The 6,000-nt window shown below is 35.4% G+C and overlaps 1 pseudogene; it reads left to right on the top strand.

Annotated features, from left to right (window-relative positions):
* Positions 1-1,921: 1,921 nt before the first annotated feature.
* LOC101603567 overlaps positions 1,922-6,000 on the top strand; it is a 76,734-nt pseudogene continuing 72,655 nt past the window's right edge.

Below are 6,000 nucleotides of genomic sequence, written 5' to 3'. Positions count from 1 at the left end.
CTTGACAACATCCTTGTCTCTACCACTAGGTGCTACTGGCAAATTCCCTAATGTGATACCCAAAAGGTCTTCACACATTGCTAAAAGTGACATGGTTATCCCAATAACCACCATTGAGAGCAAGTATTTATACTAAAGGAATTATGCTATTTTGATCATTTCTGCTGCTGCAGATTGTTAGTGGGAAGACATAATGTCTTTACATATTTTGAAGATGTGTATTTTGAAATTTTTAGTGATCAACTTAGTTGGCTTTTAATTCATATACTGTGCATAAAGTTGGGGTGACTAAGTCTACTTATCTATTTGATCTTGTTTAATATGTTACTGGGGTATCACTTTAAGCATGTAGCTAAGTGAATTATACCAAACACATATTTTTATGTAATCACCAACATTAAGATTGATAATGTGGCTCTTACATCATTTAGTTCCCTTGTGCCTTTTTGCAGAGCTAACCACTCATCTGTCATGAGTCACTACAGATGAGTTTTGTCATTTCTAGAATTTTATGTGACAATACAATAGTGTGTAAGCATTTTTGTGTGCCTTCTTTCTTTCAGCATGTTTCTGAGATCCATTAGTGTTGTTTCATAAATCAGTAATTCTTTTTATTGCTAAGTTCTAATATATAATATAATAATATTTTTCATTCATGTGTTGGTGGACATCAGATATCTATGGGTTTTATTACTATATATGGAACATCTCTGAACATTTATGTAAAAGTCTTTGTGGTCATAGAAACTTATTTTACTTGAGTATTTGTGTTTATATATAAATTAATCTATATGTCATCCACTTATTTTTTTAATGTATGTGTAGGAGTAGAATTCCTGTGTCATACTCTGTCTCTAAATGATTTAGGTGATGAAAATATTACTTTCCTGTCCAAAGATGAAAATCTGGAAAATTTTATAGAAATAGGAAATATGTAACAGTGATTAAGAATATGGGCTTAGATCCAAGTGAGCATGGTGATGCATACCTTTAATTAAACAGTAGGGAGACTGAGGTAGGAGGCTTATGAGTTCAGTATCATAGTTAGACCCTGGCTCTAGGAGATCAATGGACTTGTATACAAATACTGACTCTGCCACTTAATAGCTATGTGGCTTTGGAATAGCTATTAGATGTCTTTGTTTCAAATTCCTTATCTATACAATAGATATAATAATAGTTATTTCATGGAAATATTTTGAGAAATAAATATAATGCAAATAAAACAACTTCCATAGGATATGCTACATGGAAAATGTTAGTGTTTTTTATTGCTGATATTATTATTGAATTATAAATGTAACAATATTGTCTTACAAAAATTTTAATTCATGACTTTGATTCTTGCTGGACATAAGCAGGGCCTGGGGTTAAAGCAGGCCTAAGCTATCAGACATGACTAGGGCCTCAGGCTATGGAGAGGTTGCAGTAGCCTGAAACCCAGACAAATCTATATCTGGGACTGGCAGGAGTAAGACTCCTCCCCACTCTCCGGGTTGCAGTGAGCCTTGACCCCTGGCAATCTCTGGCAAGACCAGCAGGAAGAGGGCCACTTCCCCCCTCTCAGCCCAGGGTGTCTGGATGTCCTGATAAGACTTAGGCTTCACTCATAGCCCTATGACCCTTGGCCAGTTGCTTTGAAACTCTTTATATGGTATCAGCCAGCAGCGTTCAAATAGCCCTGTGACATGTACCCTATACCTCTTCCCAACACTAAGTAGATAACCTGACTCTCTCCCTACATGCTAGAATGAACTTCCCTATATGCCAACTAGGCATCAGCTAGCAACCTTTGAACCCACCAATCCCTTTAGGACCCTCTTCCTGCTCTCTCTCTCTCAACTGCTTATAAAATCTCAGACCCTGTCAAATTTACAAGCTGTTCTCTGAAGCTGTCTCCTGGGTGTTTCTTCCCACATTCATGGTCACTCACGACTCTGCTCCACAGTTCCCAGGATGGCTCCCGGGAGCCGCTGCACAATGGCCCCCTGAGGAACCAGGGAGCCACAATTCCGATATGTTAAATGGAATGGTAAGTTGGCAAATCAATATAGGAGAAGTTGACAGACCAATAGGAAAGCAAGGAATAGGCCTTATTAAATGTTATGAAATGTGGATACAAAATAAAAGAATAATTTAAGAAGAATCCATCATGAGTTGATGCAGATAAATTGACCAGTGTAGTTAGTCTTTTAGAAAACCATCAAAGCAACAATTGTCAAGAGTGATTGAAGTGGCTCACATAAGAAATACTAAAAGTTTTCACAACAGAGGAAGGGTAGGGTAATGTTCAGAGTACAGTTTATGACTGGGATTTCCAATCTCTTTTTTATTTTTTCCTACATTCCTATGGTTAACTTTTGAAAGCTAAAGATACTTATCCTATGGCAATAATATGTATATCATCTCACAAACTTTTGCCTACAATGTCAGATGAGAAATCTCCCTAAAGCACCAGATAATGCACCGCCTAATAATCCACATACTTTTATTTTAAAAATGATGCTTAGAACCAAGATGTATAGGCTTTATAGAAGCTGAAACTGAAGACTGAATCCAAAGGACAGAATTTTCTTTAGTAACAAAAAGAGCTGAGAAAACAAACAAAAAACCTGTTCACTATTGAATTAGGAGTAGAAAGGTACAAATCAATTGGAAAGCATGATGATAATATTAGGATATGGGAGGAGATGACCTTTCTCTGACCTTCTCAAAGATTAAAGCAGATGGTATATAAAAAAACACCAATGTTGCTAAGAATGTGAAAAATTAAGCTCATTGAGCAACATGAAGCTATTTCCTTGGATGTGTACAACGACTGTGCTTTCAAACTTGCACTCTAGTGCAAGTTTATATGAATAAAACCACTTCATTAGAAAAAGTATTTTAAGTATTATATAAGCAATGTAGATTATAAATACTATTAGAAAGCATGCAAAGGATGAGATGATTTGCTGTTGAAGTGATAACAAAAGCATTGTAAAACTAGTTTTCAGAAAGCAAGCTTTGATAAATGAATTTTGTTATTTTAGTCATAAAATAATAAATGTTAAAAATAAATTGCACAAGTCAGGTGTGGTGGCACACACCTTTAATCCCAGCACTTGGGAGGCAGAGGTAGGTGGATCGCTGTGAGTTTGAGGCCACCCTGAGACTACATAGTGAATTCAAGGTCAGCCTGGACTAGATAGAGGGCCTACATTGAAATACCAAAAAAAAATAATAAATAAAAATAAAAAATAAAAATGAACAACATTGCACACTTTATATATATTAACTGTGTAGTAAGTACAAAATTTTATAGATGTTAATTTATATGATAGGCAATGTTTGCAACTTCCATTTTTGTATATGTTGAACATATATCATGTAAAAAAATATATATACATATTCCATATTACAAGCTTGATAGAATCCCATTATATGTTTGGCTATATGATGATTTATTGAACAAACATTTCATGAATGGATAATTAGATATTTTGGAGAGTTCACCATTATTACTAAAAATCCTGCTTAAACATATTTATATACTTATTTTTCTACATTATTATTGGTTTTCTTATAGAAGTGAAATTTATAGGTTTAAAATAATGTGAAATTTCAGTTTTTATAAAAGATTGCTTTTCATCCACATCTGTTACCAAACCTGAAAAACAAATTTTTCTTGCTACCATTCTGCTACACAAAATATTTCAGTGTTTTAATTTGTATTTATTTTGAATTAGTCAGTGTCTTATATGTTTATGAGCCATTTGTCCTTTTATCAGGATATTTTTTCCTTCTACTATGCATTTTCCTATTGAAACTTGTTTTTTTGAGTTCTTTGTACATTAATGAACTTCTGTTTTCTGCTATATATGTGCAAGATATGTCTTCCTATTTGTTTCTTGTCTTTTACCTTGTTGACTTTTCATTAATTTAGAAGTAATAAATTTGTATGTATCCAGTCTTTGAATCTTATATTTTAATAACTATTCCTACCTTTTGGGCATGACTTTGAATAGACTGTTCATATGAAGGAAATGTGAGTTGGAATATCACAGATGTTTGAATAAAAAACTTTTCTAAGGCATTTGGCTGCATCATGCTCACAGTGAAGATCACCAACTGGAGATGAGGAGTGAAAAGATTTTCAAGAAGATGGGTTTGGCAATATGGGAGAGTAGCTCCTGAAAGAGAATAAGATCAAAATCTGGAAGATTAATTAGGAAGTGATTGCAATAGTTAACCATGCTGGCAGAAGTCTCATTGCTGAGGAACCTTTGAGAAGATCTTGTGGCCTGTATATGTTACAATAAAGTTACTGGTTATTCTGAACTTGAATGTAATTCCAATAAATGAAGTGGATGTTGTCCTTTGATTTGAAAGATAAGGGCATTTTATGTCTTCCTTAGTTCAATTCAGCAAATATTTACCATGAGCTGCTATATGGTATTCCCCATGTGTGGAGCTGAAGATATAAAGACATGCATGGACTCCAACGTCAAATTCTAGTGGGAAGACAGACAGACTTGTGAGACAAATGTCATCTTTCACTATGTCAAGTGCAACAATGAAAGTATGCACAAGATACAAAAGGAGTAAAAGAGTGGTTCAAGGAGGGTAGTAGGGTATCACAGAGGGCAATACATGAGAGGCCAGATAGGCACATATTTGCCCAGTTAAAAAGAGGTGAAGAATGTTTTGGGAATGTTAACAATTTTATAAAGGCACAGAAGTCTCGAAAACAGTGGTGTGTTTTTTGAGCCCCAAGAGTGTTAATAGCAATCGGAAGCTGTCAAGAGAAATAATAGGAGATGAGGCTGAAGTAGCAAGTAATGGCTAGCTTAGAGAGGACCTTTGGAAATTCTCCAGTATCTTTGAGCTTGAAACCTACTGAACAATTTTTAAACAGAAAGAAACTCATGGTGGCTCACACCTTTAATCACAGTATTCAGGAAGCAGAGATAGGATGACTGCTAAGAGTTCCAGCCTGGTACTACAGAGTAAGTTCCAGGTCAGACTGGGCTAGAGTGAGACCCTACCTCATAAACAAACAAACAAACAAACAAACAAACAACTCATTAACCTCAAGTTTAGTCAGGTAATCCTCCTAGGTCAGTGAAGCCGGTGGCTGTAAAGTGTTGAGGCCCTGAATTTGGGCAGGGAAAGAGAGTGGTGTCATTTTGGGAACGATTTAGAAAAATCTAAACCATGCACAATTTATAAAAGATATGGATTTTTACTAATTGTCTTTCATAGTCAGTGCTTTAATATGTCAGATAATATGGTTTCTACTAGGATTTCTAATGGAATAGATATGTAAAACTGGTGGGACTGGAGTGGGAAGCATACAGTTATTAATCTTGAGCTTAATATACTGATTCTAAACTTGTTTTCTGCCTCCACACTGTGAAACTGACATACTTCACTAATATCACTCATTATCCTGCAGTGATTTTTAAACTTGTAGGGGAAGAGCAGAATGAGGAAAGTTATAGAATCACTCAGGGAATATGAATAGTTTGAAAAAGACCCCTGAGAATTGTGCTGTGGGCATTCCTCCTCCAATCATTTCAGAACCACTGGCATATTTTCTGCATTGGTGAGAGAAAACACACACACACAGACACACACGTGGTAAATGAATTCACACTCACACAGAGAGTTTATATAGGACTTGAATAAAACAGCCCCTAGTTACAGATGAAGCAAACTTCATTTCACTCCAGCTTTCTTCTCTGGGATGCTGTGATTTTTAATGCATTTCTGATAAATATAAGTCAATTCATTGGGAGACAGTTAATCTGTAGGGAGACCATTAAGGGAAGAAGCATGGAACAAATCCTCAACCTAGATTGAAGGGAATATTAGATGACTAATTACTTTCATGAAAATGTGAATTTTGATCTGGCTGCCATTGTAAAGCTTCCAGAAAATGAAGCAAGTATGACAGCAAGGACAGTATTTGGCAATGGAGTGGGAAGAGAGCTCTCTTTACAAGAACACTGAAGTATT

Source organism: Jaculus jaculus, chromosome X, assembly GCF_020740685.1.
Source record: "Jaculus jaculus isolate mJacJac1 chromosome X, mJacJac1.mat.Y.cur, whole genome shotgun sequence".
Lineage (NCBI taxonomy): Eukaryota > Metazoa > Chordata > Mammalia > Rodentia > Dipodidae > Jaculus > Jaculus jaculus.
Note: the sequence above shows the minus strand (reverse complement) of the source record. Positions and strands in the feature narration are given on the sequence as shown.